The sequence below is a fragment of the Myotis yumanensis genome, unplaced genomic scaffold (genome assembly GCF_028538775.1).
Source record: "Myotis yumanensis isolate MYYU_CA2020_CCGP unplaced genomic scaffold, mMyoYum1.0.hap1 SCAF_15, whole genome shotgun sequence".
Taxonomy (NCBI): domain Eukaryota; kingdom Metazoa; phylum Chordata; class Mammalia; order Chiroptera; family Vespertilionidae; genus Myotis; species Myotis yumanensis.
Window position 1 is genome coordinate 437,485 of NW_027223766.1, and position 18,782 is coordinate 456,266.

Consider the following 18,782-nt stretch of genomic DNA (forward strand, 5'->3'; position numbering starts at 1 on the left):
AAAGGGCGCTTACAACTCGATGAGGGACACCAAAGGATGGACGCCCACCTGGGCGCTTACCATGCCATGAGGGACACCAAAAAGTTGGACGCCCAGAAGCACGCTTACAGCTCCATGAGGGACACCGTGGAGTTGGACTCCCAGCTGGACGCTGACAGCGCGATGAAGGACGCCGAGGACTTGGACGCCCTGCTGGACGATGACGATGCGATGATGGACACCAGCTAAAGCTCCAGCAAGTCAGTGTGCGCCAGGATGGCCGGGGACCTGGGGCCATGATGGAGTTGTTTCTTCTGTTTGGAATAGGATTTAAAACTCCTGGAAAGATTTTTCGTTACTTGTATTTTATTCAAGAACTCTGAAAAAGACCTGTTTTGTGCCGAGTCATTTTCGGGATTCATTTTACCGGTTGCTGTTTTCACCTTGACCATAATCACCCGAAAAGCTGTGGGATAAACAAACAAACAAACAAACAAACAAACAAAATAACTCGTTCCCTCCGATAAAACAACAACAACAAAATACCCTCCTCAGAAAAAAAAGGTTGATCCCGCCTTTCCAATTTCTGAGGCTTTGGCAAGCCCAGGTGGCCAGGCCTGGACTTGGTCTCTGGGAGGGGGCCTGACCGTCCATCCACAGAGTGAGCGGGGTTGGGAGTGGGGGGTTAGGGGCGGGGGGGGGGGGGGGGGGCGGGGGGGAGCAGCGGGCGTGGGCGCGGTGTCGATCATGTGGACAGGCCAGGACGTCATCTTTGGCTGTGGATTACAGAATTTGGGGTGGACTGGGGCAGGGCCGAAGAGCCCGCCCCGCCCTCTGCTGGTCGAGAAGCATCAATGCAAGCCCCCCTCCTGCAAACGCCTGTGGGGAAAGCACAGACAGGTGACTGGACTTCCCCATTTCTGGCTCGACCCGAGGCGGGAAGGACGTGCAGGGGGCGTTGTCTTTGAGAAGGCAGGGACTGAAGGGTGTTTCATGGATGGCGACGGACCGTTCAAAGCAAGGAGTGTCCGTGCGTGACTGCGGATGTACACGCACAGACGCACACACAAACTCCCACACCCACACCCACACCCACACACCTATCCCTCCCGCCTCCAATCCCCCCTCCCCCCGCGTCCCCCGACACACACACACACACACACACACGGAGCACAAGATCCCGCTAACAAGATATCTGCCGAGTGAGGCACGCCTAGGAGATTTTCCGTGGCTTTGTTTCCTTTTGGCCTGTCCTGGGTCCACGGGAGCCTGTCTAAGTATGTATTGTCCCCTCTTCCACCGAGAAAAAACGGCGATGCCGTCCCGCAAGGCGTGGAGACAGAGCCCTGCAGGCCTCCTTGGGCACCTGCCCTGTCTCCCAAGTCCTCCCCCAAGCCCCGTGAGTCGCTTGTGCGGGCCAGTGGCGCCCTCTCCTGGTCCTGCAGCGCCAATGCAAGCCTCCTCTCCTCAACTTGAGGCCCAACCGGTGACGTCGGTGCTGGGGCGGCTGATTGGTGGAGCGGGCAGCTGATTTGGCTCCTCCCACCAGCTCTGGGGCTATAAAAGAACGCAGGGCCTTCTTTGCAGAGCTTCTCAGCCCTAGGCTTGTGGTCGTGGTCGTCGTCCTCGTTCTCCAAGGGAGCTTTCAGGAGAGTGGTCTCGCCAAGACCCGGTCCGGGACATAGAAGCCGCGAGAGCACCTGGCTAGAGCCTGGCTGGGCTGCTGATCCACTGAACGCTGTCTCGGTGTCATTTCTTCTTCACCGACCCGTCCACACCCTTGGGAACCCCTGGGCCTGGACCCCAACCTCTGGGAGAGCCCCGGCGCCGCGCGGGAAGGAAGTGAAGGACCGGCGTGCCTCCGCACGGGCTCGATCCGAGGCTGATTCGGGGCCCGCCATGGCCGACAAAATCCACATGTCACTGGACGACATCATTCGGCTGGCCCGGAGCCAGCGGGACGGCCATGGCCGGGGCCGCGGCCGCGGCCCGCGGCGGGGCCGGGGCCGGGGACCGAGGCGGGGACCCAGGCTGGGACCGAGGCCGGGCCGGCTCCCAGGGAGGCCGCGGCGGGGGCAGGGACCGAGGCAGGGCCGGCTCCCAGGGAGGCCCCCCGCGGTGGCGGAGCGCAGGCCGCCGCCCGCCGCCGCCGCCGCCCCCCGCCCCCGAGAGCTGGGGCGGCGGGCCGTTCCGGAACAGGGCGGCCCTCGGCCGAGGCAGGAACCGGGCCGGCGCCCTACAGCAGGCCGAGACAGCTTCCCGACCAGTGGCACCACGACCGCTTCCGCAGGGCCTTCGGCAGGGGCGCCGGCCTGATGACCGGGGGGAAGCTGCTGCTGTCCAACCTGGACTTCGGAGTGTCCGACGCGGACATCCAGCAGCTGTTTGCGGAGTTCGGGCCTCTGAAGCACGCCGCTGTCCATTACGACCGCTCTGGCCGCAGCCTGGGAACAGCCCACGTGCACTTTGAGCGCAAGGCAGACGCCCTGGAAGCCAGGAAGCAGTACAACGGCGTCCCTTTGGATGGCCGTCCCCTCCACATCCAGATCCTCACCTCGAAGATAGTCACGCAGCCCAGGCCGGTACCGAGTGTCAACAGAGGCTGGGTGGCTACAAACCGAGGATCTGGAGGCTTCGGCGGCGGCGGCGGGCGGCGGCGGCACTCAGGGCCGCTCCCAGCGGAGGCAACCTGCGTACAGGCAGGCGCACTGCCGCCATTCAGAGCCACAGATCTCGGCGGAGGAGTTGGACTCCCAGCTGGACGCTTACAACTCGATGAGGGGCCCCAAGCGGTTGGACGCCAAGCAGGACGCTTACAGCGCGATGAGGGGCACCCAGCAGTTGGACGCCCAAAAGGGCGCTTACAACTCGATGAGGGACACCAAAAGGATGGACGCCCACCTGGGCGCTTACCATGCCATGAGGGACACCAAAAAGTTGGACGCCCAGAAGCACGCTTACAGCTCCATGAGGGACACCGTGGAGTTGGACTCCCAGCTGGACGCTGACAGCGCGATGAAGGACGCCGAGGACTTGGACGCCCTGCTGGACGATGACGATGCGATGATGGACACCAGCTAAAGCTCCAGCAAGTCAGTGTGCGCCAGGATGGCCGGGGACCTGGGGCCAATGATGGAGTTGTTTCTTCTGTTTGGAAATAGGATTTAAAACTCCTGGAAAGATTTTTCGTTAACTTGTATTTATTCAAGAACTCTGAAAAAGACCTGTTTTGTGCCGAGTCATTTTCGGGATTCATTTTACCGGTTGCTGTTTTCACCTTGACCATAATCACCCGAAAAAGCTGTGGGATAAACAAACAAACAAACAAAATAACTCGTTCCCCTCCGATAAAACAACAACAACAAAATACCCTCCTCAGAAAAAAAAGGTTGATCCCAGCCTTTCCAATTTCTGAGGCTTTGGCAAGCCCAGGTGGCCAGGCCTGGACTTGGTCTCTGGGAGGGGGCCTGACCGTCCATCCACAGAGTGAGCGGGGTTGGGAGTGGGGGATAGGGGCGGGGGGGGGCGGGGGGGAGCAGCGGGCGTGGGCGCTGTGTCGATCATGTGGACAGGCCAGGACGTCATCTTTGGCTGTGGATTACAGAATTTGGGTGGACTGGGGCAGGGGCCGAAGAGCCCGCCCCGCCCTCTGCTGGTCGAGAAGCATCAATGCAAGCCCCCCTCCTGCAAACGCCTGTGGGGAAAGCACAGACAGGTGACTGGACTTCCCCATTTCTGCTCGACCCGAGGCGGGAAGGACGTGCAGGGGGCGTTGTCTTTGAGAAGGCAGGGACTGAAGGGTGTTCATGGATGGCGACGGACCGTTCAAAGCAAGGAGTGTCCGTGCGTGACTGCGGATGTACACGCACAGACGCACACACAAACTCCCACACCCACACCCACACCCCACACACCTATCCCTCCCGCCTCCAATCCCCCCTCCCCCCGCGTCCCCCGACACACACACACACACACACACACACACACACACACGGGAGCACAAGATCCCGCTAACAAGATATCTGCCGAGTGAGGCACGCCTAGGAGATTTTCCGTGGCTTTGTTTCCTTTTGGCCTGTCCTGGGTCCACGGGAGCCTGTCTAAGTATGTATTGTCCCCTCTTCCACCGAGAAAAAAACGGCGATGCCGTCCCGCAAGGCGTGGAGACAGAGCCCTGCAGGCCTCCTTGGGCACCTGCCCTGTCTCCCAAGTCCTCCCCCAAGCCCCGTGAGTCGCTTGTGCGGGCCAGTGGCGCCCTCTCCTGGTCCTGCAGCGCCAAATGCAAGCCTCCTCATCCTCAACTTGAGGCCCAACCGGTGACGTCGGTGCTGGGGGCGGCTGATTGGTGAGCGGGCAGCTGATTTGGCTCCTCCCACCAGCTCTGGGGCTATAAAGAAACGCAGGGCCTTCTTTGCAGAGCTTCTCAGCCCTAGGCTTGTGGTCGTGGTCGTCGTCCTCGTTCCTCCAAGGGAGCTTTCAGGAGAGTGGTCTCGCCAAGACCCGGTCCCGGGGACATAGAAGCCGCGAGAGCACCTGGCTAGAGCCTGGCTGGGCTGCTGATCCACTGAACGCTGTCTCGGTGTCATTTCTTCTTCACCGACCCGTCCACACCCTTGGGAACCCCTGGGCCTGGACCCCAACCTCTGGAGAGCCCCGGCGCCGCGCGGGAAGGAAGTGAAGGACCGGCGTGCCTCCGCACGGGCTCGATCCGAGGCTGATTCGGGGCCCGCCATGGCCGACAAAATCCACATGTCACTGGACGACATCATTCGGCTGGACCGGAGCCAGCGGGACGGCCATGGCCGGGGCCGCGGCCCGCGGCCAGCGGCGGGGCCGGGGCCGGGGACCGAGGGCGGGGACCCAGGCTGGGACCGAGGCCGGGCCGGCTCCCAGGAGGCCGCGGCGGGGGCAGGGACCGAGGCAGGGCCGGCTCCCAGGGAGGCCCCCGCGGTGGCGGAGCGCAGGCCGCCGCCGCCCGCCCGCCGCCGCCCCCGCCCCCGAGAGCTGGGGCGGCGGGCCGTTCCGGAACAGGGCGCCCTCGGCCGAGGCAGGAACCGGCCGGCGCCCTACAGCAGGCCGAGACAGCTTCCCGACCAGTGGCACCTACGACCGCTTCCGCAGGGCCTTCGGCAGGGGCGCCGGCCTGATGACCGGGGGGAAGCTGCTGCTGTCCAACCTGGACTTCGGAGTGTCCGACGCGGACATCCAGCAGCTGTTTGCGGAGTTCGGGCCTCTGAAGCACGCCGCTGTCCATTACGACCGCTCTGGCCGCAGCCTGGGAACAGCCCACGTGCACTTTGAGCGCAAGGCAGACGCCCTGGAAGCCAGGAAGCAGTACAACGGCGTCCCTTTGGATGGCCGTCCCCTCCACATCCAGATCCTCACCTCGAAGATAGTCACGCAGCCCAGGCCCGGTACCGAGTGTCAACAGAGGCTGGGTGGCTACAAACCGAGGATCTGGAGGCTTCGGCGGCGGCGGCGGCGGCGGGCGGCACTCAGGGCCGCTCCCCGCGGAGGCAACCTGCGTACAGGCAGGCGCACTGGCCGCCATTCAGAGCCACAGATCTCGGGCGGAGGAGTTGGACTCCAGCTGGACGCTTACAACTCGATGAGGGGCCCCAAGCGGTTGGACGCCAAGCAGGACGCTTACAGCGCGATGAGGGGCACCCAGCAGTTGGACGCCCAAAAGGGCGCTTACAACTCGATGAGGGACACCAAAAGGATGGACGCCCACCTGGGCGCTTACCATGCCATGAGGGACACCAAAAAGTTGGACGCCCAGAAGCACGCTTACAGCTCCATGAGGGACACCGTGGAGTTGGACTCCCAGCTGGACGCTGACAGCGCGATGAAGGACGCCGAGGACTTGGACGCCCTGCTGGACGATGACGATGCGATGATGGACACCAGCTAAAGCTCCAGCAAGTCAGTGTGCGCCAGGATGGCCGGGGACCTGGGGCCAATGATGGAGTTGTTTCTTCTGTTTGGAAATAGGATTTAAAACTCCTGGAAAGATTTTTCGTTAACTTGTATTTTATTCAAGAACTCTGAAAAAGACCTGTTTTGTGCCGAGTCATTTTCGGGATTCATTTTTACCGGTTGCTGTTTTCACCTTGACCATAATCACCCGAAAAGCTGTGGGATAAACAAACAAACAAACAAACAAACAAACAAAATAACTCGTTCCCTCCGATAAAACAACAACAACAAAATACCCTCCTCAGAAAAAAAAGGTTGATCCCGCCTTTCCAATTTCTGAGGCTTTGGCAAGCCCAGGTGGCCAGGCCTGGACTTGGTCTCTGGGAGGGGGCCTGACCGTCCATCCACAGAGTGAGCGGGGTTGGGAGTGGGGGTTAGGGGCGGGGGGGGGGGCGGGGGGGAGCAGCGGGCGTGGGCGCGGTGTCGATCATGTGGACAGGCCAGGACGTCATCTTTGGCTGTGGATTACAGAATTTGGGTGGACTGGGGCAGGGGCCGAAGAGCCCGCCCCGCCCTCTGCTGGTCGAGAAGCATCAATGCAAGCCCCCCTCCTGCAAACGCCTGTGGGGAAAGCACAGACAGGTGACTGGACTTCCCCATTTCTGGCTCGACCCGAGGCGGGAAGGACGTGCAGGGGGCGTTGTCTTTGAGAAGGCAGGGACTGAAGGGTGTTCATGGATGGCGACGGACCGTTCAAAGCAAGGAGTGTCCGTGCGTGACTGCGGATGTACACGCACAGACGCACACACAAACTCCCACACCCACACCCACACCCACACACCTATCCCTCCCGCCTCCAATCCCCCCTCCCCCCGCGTCCCCCCGACACACACACACACACACACACACACACACACACACACGGGAGCACAAGATCCCGCTAACAAGATATCTGCCGAGTGAGGCACGCCTAGGAGATTTTCCGTGGCTTTGTTTCCCTTTTGGCCTGTCCTGGGTCCACGGGAGCCTGTCTAAGTATGTATTGTCCCCTCTTCACCGAGAAAAAACGGCGATGCCGTCCCGCAAGGCGTGGAGACAGAGCCCTGCAGGCTCCTTGGGCACCTGCCCTGTCTCCCAAGTCCTCCCCCAAGCCCCGTGAGTCGCTTGTGCGGGCCAGTGGCGCCCTCTCCTGGTCCTGCAGCGCCAATGCAAGCCTCCTCTCCTCAACTTGAGGCCCAACCGGTGACGTCGGTGCTGGGGGCGGCTGATTGGTGGAGCGGGCAGCTGATTTGGCTCCTCCCACCAGCTCTGGGGCTATAAAAGAACGCAGGGCCTTCTTTGCAGAGCTTCTCAGCCCTAGGCTTGTGGTCGTGGTCGTCGTCCTCGTTCTCCAAGGGAGCTTTCAGGAGAGTGGTCTCGCCAAGACCCGGTCCCGGGACATAGAAGCCGCGAGAGCACCTGGCTAGAGCCTGGCTGGGCTGCTGATCCACTGAACGCTGTCCTCGGTGTCATTTCTTCTTCACCGACCCGTCCACACCCTTGGGAACCCCTGGGCCTGGACCCCAACCTCTGGGAGAGCCCCGGCGCCGCGCGGGAAGGAAGTGAAGGACCGGCGTGCCTCAGGGGCCCGCCATGGCCGACAAAATCCACATGTCACTGGACGACATCATTCGGCTGGCCCGGAGCCAGCGGGACGGCCATGGCCGGGGCCGCGGCCGCGGCCGCGGCGGGGCCGGGGCCGGGGACCGAGGCGGGGACCCAGGCTGGGACCGAGGCCGGGCCGGCTCCCAGGGAGGCCGCGGCGGGGGCAGGGACCGAGGCAGGGCCGGCTCCCAGGGAGGCCCCCGCGGTGGCGGAGCGCAGGCCGCCGCCGCCGCCGCCGCCGCCCCCGCCCCCGAGAGCTGGGGCGGCGGGCCGTTCCGGAACAGGGCGGCCCTCGGCCGAGGCAGGAACCGGCCGGCGCCCTACAGCAGGCCGAGACAGCTTCCCGACCAGTGGCACCACGACCGCTTCCGCAGGGCCTTCGGCAGGGGCGCCGGCCTGATGACCGGGGGGAAGCTGCTGCTGTCCAACCTGGACTTCGGAGTGTCCGACGCGGACATCCAGCAGCTGTTTGCGGAGTTCGGGCCTCTGAAGCACGCCGCTGTCCATTACGACCGCTCTGGCCGCAGCCTGGGAACAGCCCACGTGCACTTTGAGCGCAAGGCAGACGCCCTGGAAGCCAGGAAGCAGTACAACGGCGTCCCTTTGGATGGCCGTCCCCTCCACATCCAGATCCTCACCTCGAAGATAGTCACGCAGCCCAGGCCGGGTACCGAGTGTCAACAGAGGCTGGGTGGCTACAAACCGAGGATCTGGAGGCTTCGGCGGCGGCGGCGGCGGCGGCGGCACTCAGGGCCGCTCCCGCGGAGGCAACCTGCGTACAGGCAGGCGCACTGGCCGCCATTCAGAGCCACAGATCTCGGCGGAGGAGTTGGACTCCCAGCTGGACGCTTACAACTCGATGAGGGGCCCCAAGCGGTTGGACGCCAAGCAGGACGCTTACAGCGCGATGAGGGGCACCCAGCAGTTGGACGCCCAAAAGGGCGCTTACAACTCGATGAGGGACACCAAAAGGATGGACGCCCACCTGGGCGCTTACCATGCCATGAGGGACACCAAAAAGTTGGACGCCCAGAAGCACGCTTACAGCTCCATGAGGGACACCGTGGAGTTGGACTCCCAGCTGGACGCTGACAGCGCGATGAAGGACGCCGAGGACTTGGACGCCCTGCTGGACGATGACGATGCGATGATGGACACCAGCTAAAGCTCCAGCAAGTCAGTGTGCGCCAGGATGGCCGGGGACCTGGGGCCAATGATGGAGTTGTTTCTTCTGTTTGGAAATAGGATTTAAAACTCCTGGAAAGATTTTTCGTTAACTTGTATTTTATTCAAGAACTCTGAAAAAGACCTGTTTTGTGCCGAGTCATTTTCGGGATTCATTTTACCGGTTGCTGTTTTCACCTTGACCATAATCACCCGAAAAGCTGTGGGATAAACAAACAAACAAACAAAATAACTCGTTCCCTCCGATAAAACAACAACAACAAAATACCCTCCTCAGAAAAAAAAGGTTGATCCCGCCTTTCCAATTTCTGAGGCTTTGGCAAGCCCAGGTGGCCAGGCCTGGACTTGGTCTCTGGGAGGGGGCCTGACCGTCCATCCACAGAGTGAGCGGGGTTGGGAGTGGGGGTTAGGGGCGGGGGGGGGGCGGGGGGGAGCAGCGGGCGTGGGCGCGGTGTCGATCATGTGGACAGGCCAGGACGTCATCTTTGGCTGTGGATTACAGAATTTGGGTGGACTGGGGCAGGGGCCGAAGAGCCCGCCCCGCCCTCTGCTGGTCGAGAAGCATCAATGCAAGCCCCCCTCCTGCAAACGCCTGTGGGGAAAGCACAGACAGGTGACTGGACTTCCCCATTTCTGGCTCGACCCGAGGCGGGAAGGACGTGCAGGGGGCGTTGTCTTTGAGAAGGCAGGGACTGAAGGGTGTTCATGGATGGCGACGGACCGTTCAAAGCAAGGAGTGTCCGTGCGTGACTGCGGATGTACACGCACAGACGCACACACAAACTCCCACACCCACACCCACACCCACACACCTATCCCTCCCGCCTCCAATCCCCCCTCCCCCCGCGTCCCCCGACACACACACACACACACACACACACACACACACACGGGAGCACAAGATCCCGCTAACAAGATATCTGCCGAGTGAGGCACGCCTAGGAGATTTTCCGTGGCTTTGTTTCCTTTTGGCCTGTCCTGGGTCCACGGGAGCCTGTCTAAGTATGTATTGTCCCCTCTTCCACCGAGAAAAAACGGCGATGCCGTCCCGCAAGGCGTGGAGACAGAGCCCTGCAGGCCTCCTTGGGCACCTGCCCTGTCTCCCAAGTCCTCCCCCAAGCCCCGTGAGTCGCTTGTGCGGGCCAGTGGCGCCCTCTCCTGGTCCTGCAGCGCCAATGCAAGCCTCCTCTCCTCAACTTGAGGCCCAACCGGTGACGTCGGTGCTGGGGGCGGCTGATTGGTGGAGCGGGCAGCTGATTTGGCTCCTCCCACCAGCTCTGGGGCTATAAAAGAACGCAGGGCCTTCTTTGCAGAGCTTCTCAGCCCTAGGCTTGTGGTCGTGGTCGTCGTCCTCGTTCTCCAAGGGAGCTTTCAGGAGAGTGGTCTCGCCAAGACCCGGTCCCGGGACATAGAAGCCGCGAGAGCACCTGGCTAGAGCCTGGCTGGGCTGCTGATCCACTGAACGCTGTCTCGGTGTCATTTCTTCTTCACCGACCCGTCCACACCCTTGGGAACCCCTGGGCCTGGACCCCAACCTCTGGGAGAGCCCCGGCGCCGCGCGGGAAGGAAGTGAAGGACCGGCGTGCCTCCGCACGGGCTCGATCCGAGGCTGATTCGGGGCCCGCCATGGCCGACAAAATCCACATGTCACTGGACGACATCATTCGGCTGGCCCGGAGCCAGCGGGACGGCCATGGCCGGGGCCGCGGCCGCGGCCGCGGCGGGGCCGGGGCCGGGGACCGAGGCGGGGACCCAGGCTGGGACCGAGGCCGGGCCGGCTCCCAGGGAGGCCGCGGCGGGGGCAGGGACCGAGGCAGGGCCGGCTCCCAGGGAGGCCCCCGCGGTGGCGGAGCGCAGGCCGCCGCCGCCGCCGCCGCCGCCCCCGCCCCCGAGAGCTGGGGCGGCGGGCCGTTCCGGAACAGGGCGGCCCTCGGCCGAGGCAGGAACCGGCCGGCGCCCTACAGCAGGCCGAGACAGCTTCCCGACCAGTGGCACCACGACCGCTTCCGCAGGGCCTTCGGCAGGGGCGCCGGCCTGATGACCGGGGGGAAGCTGCTGCTGTCCAACCTGGACTTCGGAGTGTCCGACGCGGACATCCAGCAGCTGTTTGCGGAGTTCGGGCCTCTGAAGCACGCCGCTGTCCATTACGACCGCTCTGGCCGCAGCCTGGGAACAGCCCACGTGCACTTTGAGCGCAAGGCAGACGCCCTGGAAGCCAGGAAGCAGTACAACGGCGTCCCTTTGGATGGCCGTCCCCTCCACATCCAGATCCTCACCTCGAAGATAGTCACGCAGCCCAGGCCGGTACCGAGTGTCAACAGAGGCTGGGTGGCTACAAACCGAGGATCTGGAGGCTTCGGCGGCGGCGGCGGCGGCGGCGGCACTCAGGGCCGCTCCCGCGGAGGCAACCTGCGTACAGGCAGGCGCACTGGCCGCCATTCAGAGCCACAGATCTCGGCGGAGGAGTTGGACTCCCAGCTGGACGCTTACAACTCGATGAGGGGCCCCAAGCGGTTGGACGCCAAGCAGGACGCTTACAGCGCGATGAGGGGCACCCAGCAGTTGGACGCCCAAAAGGGCGCTTACAACTCGATGAGGGACACCAAAAGGATGGACGCCCACCTGGGCGCTTACCATGCCATGAGGGACACCAAAAAGTTGGACGCCCAGAAGCACGCTTACAGCTCCATGAGGGACACCGTGGAGTTGGACTCCCAGCTGGACGCTGACAGCGCGATGAAGGACGCCGAGGACTTGGACGCCCTGCTGGACGATGACGATGCGATGATGGACACCAGCTAAAGCTCCAGCAAGTCAGTGTGCGCCAGGATGGCCGGGGACCTGGGGCCAATGATGGAGTTGTTTCTTCTGTTTGGAAATAGGATTTAAAACTCCTGGAAAGATTTTTCGTTAACTTGTATTTTATTCAAGAACTCTGAAAAAGACCTGTTTTGTGCCGAGTCATTTTCGGGATTCATTTTACCGGTTGCTGTTTTCACCTTGACCATAATCACCCGAAAAGCTGTGGGATAAACAAACAAACAAACAAACAAACAAACAAAATAACTCGTTCCCTCCGATAAAACAACAACAACAAAATACCCTCCTCAGAAAAAAAAGGTTGATCCCGCCTTTCCAATTTCTGAGGCTTTGGCAAGCCCAGGTGGCCAGGCCTGGACTTGGTCTCTGGGAGGGGGCCTGACCGTCCATCCACAGAGTGAGCGGGGTTGGGAGTGGGGGTTAGGGGCGGGGGGGGGGCGGGGGGGAGCAGCGGGCGTGGGCGCGGTGTCGATCATGTGGACAGGCCAGGACGTCATCTTTGGCTGTGGATTACAGAATTTGGGTGGACTGGGGCAGGGGCCGAAGAGCCCGCCCCGCCCTCTGCTGGTCGAGAAGCATCAATGCAAGCCCCCCTCCTGCAAACGCCTGTGGGGAAAGCACAGACAGGTGACTGGACTTCCCCATTTCTGGCTCGACCCGAGGCGGGAAGGACGTGCAGGGGGCGTTGTCTTTGAGAAGGCAGGGACTGAAGGGTGTTCATGGATGGCGACGGACCGTTCAAAGCAAGGAGTGTCCGTGCGTGACTGCGGATGTACACGCACAGACGCACACACAAACTCCCACACCCACACCCACACCCACACACCTATCCCTCCCGCCTCCAATCCCCCCTCCCCCCGCGTCCCCCGACACACACACACACACACACACACGGGAGCACAAGATCCCGCTAACAAGATATCTGCCGAGTGAGGCACGCCTAGGAGATTTTCCGTGGCTTTGTTTCCTTTTGGCCTGTCCTGGGTCCACGGGAGCCTGTCTAAGTATGTATTGTCCCCTCTTCCACCGAGAAAAAACGGCGATGCCGTCCCGCAAGGCGTGGAGACAGAGCCCTGCAGGCCTCCTTGGGCACCTGCCCTGTCTCCCAAGTCCTCCCCCAAGCCCCGTGAGTCGCTTGTGCGGGCCAGTGGCGCCCTCTCCTGGTCCTGCAGCGCCAATGCAAGCCTCCTCTCCTCAACTTGAGGCCCAACCGGTGACGTCGGTGCTGGGGGCGGCTGATTGGTGGAGCGGGCAGCTGATTTGGCTCCTCCCACCAGCTCTGGGGCTATAAAAGAACGCAGGGCCTTCTTTGCAGAGCTTCTCAGCCCTAGGCTTGTGGTCGTGGTCGTCGTCCTCGTTCTCCAAGGGAGCTTTCAGGAGAGTGGTCTCGCCAAGACCCGGTCCCGGGACATAGAAGCCGCGAGAGCACCTGGCTAGAGCCTGGCTGGGCTGCTGATCCACTGAACGCTGTCTCGGTGTCATTTCTTCTTCACCGACCCGTCCACACCCTTGGGAACCCCTGGGCCTGGACCCCAACCTCTGGGAGAGCCCCGGCGCCGCGCGGGAAGGAAGTGAAGGACCGGCGTGCCTCCGCACGGGCTCGATCCGAGGCTGATTCGGGGCCCGCCATGGCCGACAAAATCCACATGTCACTGGACGACATCATTCGGCTGGACCGGAGCCAGCGGGACGGCCATGGCCGGGGCCGCGGCCGCGGCCGCGGCGGGGCCGGGGCCGGGGACCGAGGCGGGGACCCAGGCTGGGACCGAGGCCGGGCCGGCTCCCAGGGAGGCCGCGGCGGGGGCAGGGACCGAGGCAGGGCCGGCTCCCAGGGAGGCCCCCGCGGTGGCGGAGCGCAGGCCGCCGCCGCCGCCGCCGCCGCCCCCGCCCCCGAGAGCTGGGGCGGCGGGCCGTTCCGGAACAGGGCGGCCCTCGGCCGAGGCAGGAACCGGCCGGCGCCCTACAGCAGGCCGAGACAGCTTCCCGACCAGTGGCACCACGACCGCTTCCGCAGGGCCTTCGGCAGGGGCGCCGGCCTGATGACCGGGGGGAAGCTGCTGCTGTCCAACCTGGACTTCGGAGTGTCCGACGCGGACATCCAGCAGCTGTTTGCGGAGTTCGGGCCTCTGAAGCACGCCGCTGTCCATTACGACCGCTCTGGCCGCAGCCTGGGAACAGCCCACGTGCACTTTGAGCGCAAGGCAGACGCCCTGGAAGCCAGGAAGCAGTACAACGGCGTCCCTTTGGATGGCCGTCCCCTCCACATCCAGATCCTCACCTCGAAGATAGTCACGCAGCCCAGGCCGGTACCGAGTGTCAACAGAGGCTGGGTGGCTACAAACCGAGGATCTGGAGGCTTCGGCGGCGGCGGCGGCGGCGGCGGCACTCAGGGCCGCTCCCGCGGAGGCAACCTGCGTACAGGCAGGCGCACTGGCCGCCATTCAGAGCCACAGATCTCGGCGGAGGAGTTGGACTCCCAGCTGGACGCTTACAACTCGATGAGGGGCCCCAAGCGGTTGGACGCCAAGCAGGACGCTTACAGCGCGATGAGGGGCACCCAGCAGTTGGACGCCCAAAAGGGCGCTTACAACTCGATGAGGGACACCAAAAGGATGGACGCCCACCTGGGCGCTTACCATGCCATGAGGGACACCAAAAAGTTGGACGCCCAGAAGCACGCTTACAGCTCCATGAGGGACACCGTGGAGTTGGACTCCCAGCTGGACGCTGACAGCGCGATGAAGGACGCCGAGGACTTGGACGCCCTGCTGGACGATGACGATGCGATGATGGACACCAGCTAAAGCTCCAGCAAGTCAGTGTGCGCCAGGATGGCCGGGGACCTGGGGCCAATGATGGAGTTGTTTCTTCTGTTTGGAAATAGGATTTAAAACTCCTGGAAAGATTTTTCGTTAACTTGTATTTTATTCAAGAACTCTGAAAAAGACCTGTTTTGTGCCGAGTCATTTTCGGGATTCATTTTACCGGTTGCTGTTTTCACCTTGACCATAATCACCCGAAAAGCTGTGGGATAAACAAACAAACAAACAAAATAACTCGTTCCCTCCGATAAAACAACAACAACAAAATACCCTCCTCAGAAAAAAAAGGTTGATCCCGCCTTTCCAATTTCTGAGGCTTTGGCAAGCCCAGGTGGCCAGGCCTGGACTTGGTCTCTGGGAGGGGGCCTGACCGTCCATCCACAGAGTGAGCGGGGTTGGGAGTGGGGGTTAGGGGCGGGGGGGGGCGGGGGGGAGCAGCGGGCGTGGGCGCGGTGTCGATCATGTGGACAGGCCAGGACGTCATCTTTGGCTGTGGATTACAGAATTTGGGTGGACTGGGGCAGGGGCCGAAGAGCCCGCCCCGCCCTCTGCTGGTCGAGAAGCATCAATGCAAGCCCCCCTCCTGCAAACGCCTGTGGGGAAAGCACAGACAGGTGACTGGACTTCCCCATTTCTGGCTCGACCCGAGGCGGGAAGGACGTGCAGGGGGCGTTGTCTTTGAGAAGGCAGGGACTGAAGGGTGTTCATGGATGGCGACGGACCGTTCAAAGCAAGGAGTGTCCGTGCGTGACTGCGGATGTACACGCACAGACGCACACACAAACTCCCACACCCACACCCACACCCACACACCTATCCCTCCCGCCTCCAATCCCCCCTCCCCCCGCGTCCCCCGACACACACACACACACACACACACACACACACACACGGGAGCACAAGATCCCGCTAACAAGATATCTGCCGAGTGAGGCACGCCTAGGAGATTTTCCGTGGCTTTGTTTCCTTTTGGCCTGTCCTGGGTCCACGGGAGCCTGTCTAAGTATGTATTGTCCCCTCTTCCACCGAGAAAAAACGGCGATGCCGTCCCGCAAGGCGTGGAGACAGAGCCCTGCAGGCCTCCTTGGGCACCTGCCCTGTCTCCCAAGTCCTCCCCCAAGCCCCGTGAGTCGCTTGTGCGGGCCAGTGGCGCCCTCTCCTGGTCCTGCAGCGCCAATGCAAGCCTCCTCTCCTCAACTTGAGGCCCAACCGGTGACGTCGGTGCTGGGGGCGGCTGATTGGTGGAGCGGGCAGCTGATTTGGCTCCTCCCACCAGCTCTGGGGCTATAAAAGAACGCAGGGCCTTCTTTGCAGAGCTTCTCAGCCCTAGGCTTGTGGTCGTGGTCGTCGTCCTCGTTCTCCAAGGGAGCTTTCAGGAGAGTGGTCTCGCCAAGACCCGGTCCCGGGACATAGAAGCCGCGAGAGCACCTGGCTAGAGCCTGGCTGGGCTGCTGATCCACTGAACGCTGTCTCGGTGTCATTTCTTCTTCACCGACCCGTCCACACCCTTGGGAACCCCTGGGCCTGGACCCCAACCTCTGGGAGAGCCCCGGCGCCGCGCGGGAAGGAAGTGAAGGACCGGCGTGCCTCCGCACGGGCTCGATCCGAGGCTGATTCGGGGCCCGCCATGGCCGACAAAATCCACATGTCACTGGACGACATCATTCGGCTGGACCGGAGCCAGCGGGACGGCCATGGCCGGGGCCGCGGCCGCGGCCGCGGCGGGGCCGGGGCCGGGGACCGAGGCGGGGACCCAGGCTGGGACCGAGGCCGGGCCGGCTCCCAGGGAGGCCGCGGCGGGGGCAGGGACCGAGGCAGGGCCGGCTCCCAGGGAGGCCCCCGCGGTGGCGGAGCGCAGGCCGCCGCCGCCGCCGCCGCCGCCCCCGCCCCCGAGAGCTGGGGCGGCGGGCCGTTCCGGAACAGGGCGGCCCTCGGCCGAGGCAGGAACCGGCCGGCGCCCTACAGCAGGCCGAGACAGCTTCCCGACCAGTGGCACCACGACCGCTTCCGCAGGGCCTTCGGCAGGGGCGCCGGCCTGATGACCGGGGGGAAGCTGCTGCTGTCCAACCTGGACTTCGGAGTGTCCGACGCGGACATCCAGCAGCTGTTTGCGGAGTTCGGGCCTCTGAAGCACGCCGCTGTCCATTACGACCGCTCTGGCCGCAGCCTGGGAACAGCCCACGTGCACTTTGAGCGCAAGGCAGACGCCCTGGAAGCCAGGAAGCAGTACAACGGCGTCCCTTTGGATGGCCGTCCCCTCCACATCCAGATCCTCACCTCGAAGATAGTCACGCAGCCCAGGCCGGTACCGAGTGTCAACAGAGGCTGGGTGGCTACAAACCGAGGATCTGGAGGCTTCGGCGGCGGCGGCGGCGGCGGCGGCACTCAGGGCCGCTCCCGCGGAGGCAACCTGCGTACAGGCAGGCGCACTGGCCGCCATTCAGAGCCACAGATCTCGGCGGAGGAGTTGGACTCCCAGCTGGACGCTTACAACTCGATGAGGGGCCCCAAGCGGTTGGACGCCAAGCAGGACGCTTACAGCGCGATGAGGGGCACCCAGCAGTTGGACGCCCAAAAGGGCGCTTACAACTCGATGAGGGACACCAAAAGGATGGACGCCCACCTGGGCGCTTACCATGCCATGAGGGACACCAAAAAGTTGGACGCCCAGAAGCACGCTTACAGCTCCATGAGGGACACCGTGGAGTTGGACTCCCAGCTGGACGCTGACAGCGCGATGAAGGACGCCGAGGACTTGGACGCCCTGCTGGACGATGACGATGCGATGATGGACACCAGCTAAAGCTCCAGCAAGTCAGTGTGCGCCAGGATGGCCGGGGACCTGGGGCCAATGATGGAGTTGTTTCTTCTGTTTGGAAATAGGATTTAAAACTCCTGGAAAGATTTTTCGTTAACTTGTATTTTATTCAAGAACTCTGAAAAAGACCTGTTTTGTGCCGAGTCATTTTCGGGATTCATTTTACCGGTTGCTGTTTTCACCTTGACCATAATCACCCGAAAAGCTGTGGGATAAACAAACAAACAAACAAACAAACAAACAAATTAACTCGTTCCCTCCGATAAAACAACAACAACAAAATACCCTCCTCAGAAAAAAAAGGTTGATCCCGCCTTTCCAATTTCTGAGGCTTTGGCAAGCCCAGGTGGCCAGGCCTGGACTTGGTCTCTGGGAGGGGGCCTGACCGTCCATCCACAGAGTGAGCGGGGTTGGGAGTGGGGGTTAGGGGCGGGGGGGGGGCGGGGGGGAGCAGCGGGCGTGGGCGCGGTGTCGATCATGTGGACAGGCCAGGACGTCATCTTTGGCTGTGGATTACAGAATTTGGGTGGACTGGGGCAGGGGCCGAAGAGCCCGCCCCGCCCTCTGCTGGTCGAGAAGCATCAATGCAAGCCCCCCTCCTGCAAACGCCTGTGGGGAAAGCACAGACAGGTGACTGGACTTCCCCATTTCTGGCTCGACCCGAGGCGGGAAGGACGTGCAGGGGGCGTTGTCTTTGAGAAGGCAGGGACTGAAGGGTGTTCATGGATGGCGACGGACCGTTCAAAGCAAGGAGTGTCCGTGCGTGACTGCGGATGTACACGCACAGACGCACACACAAACTCCCACACCCACACCCACACCCACACACCTATCCCTCCCGCCTCCAATCCCCCCTCCCCCCGCGTCCCCCGACACACACACACACACACACACACGGGAGCACAAGATCCCGCTAACAAGATATCTGCCGAGTGAGGCACGCCTAGGAGATTTTCCGTGGCTTTGTTTCCTTTTGGCCTGTCCTGGGTCCACGGGAGCCTGTCTAAGTATGTATTGTCCCCTCTTCCACCGAGAAAAAACGGCGATGCCGTCCCGCAAGGCGTGGAGACAGAGCCCTGCAGGCCTCCTTGGGCACCTGCCCTGTCTCCCAAGTCCTCCCCCAAGCCCCGTGAGTCGCTTGTGCGGGCCAGTGGCGCCCTCTCCTGGTCCTGCAGCGCCAATGCAAGCCTCCTCTCCTCAACTTGAGGCCCAACCGGTGACGTCGGTGCTGGGGGCGGCTGATTGGTGGAGCGGGCAGCTGATTTGGCTCCTCCCACCAGCTCTGGGGCTATAAAAGAACGCAGGGCCTTCTTTGCAGAGCTTCTCAGCCCTAGGCTTGTGGTCGTGGTCGTCGTCCTCGTTCTCCAAGGGAGCTTTCAGGAGAGTGGTCTCGCCAAGACCCGGTCCCGGGACATAGAAGCCGCGAGAGCACCTGGCTAGAGCCTGGCTGGGCTGCTGATCCACTGAACGCTGTCTCGGTGTCATTTCTTCTTCACCGACCCGTCCACACCCTTGGGAACCCCTGGGCCTGGACCCCAACCTCTGGGAGAGCCCCGGCGCCGCGCGGGAAGGAAGTGAAGGACCGGCGTGCCTCC

General features: G+C 62.7%; 3 pseudogenes; all 3 read left to right on the top strand.

Annotated features, from left to right (window-relative positions):
• Nucleotides 1-7,530: 7,530 nt before the first annotated feature.
• On the top strand, nt 7,531-8,395 carry LOC138992974 (THO complex subunit 4 pseudogene; annotated as a pseudogene).
• A 4,780-nt stretch (nt 8,396-13,175) lies between these two features.
• LOC138993208 (THO complex subunit 4 pseudogene) lies at nt 13,176-14,039 on the top strand (annotated as a pseudogene).
• Nucleotides 14,040-15,996: 1,957 nt separating this feature from the next.
• On the top strand, nt 15,997-16,860 carry LOC138993197 (THO complex subunit 4 pseudogene; annotated as a pseudogene).
• The last annotated feature ends 1,922 nt before the right edge of the window (nt 16,861-18,782 follow it).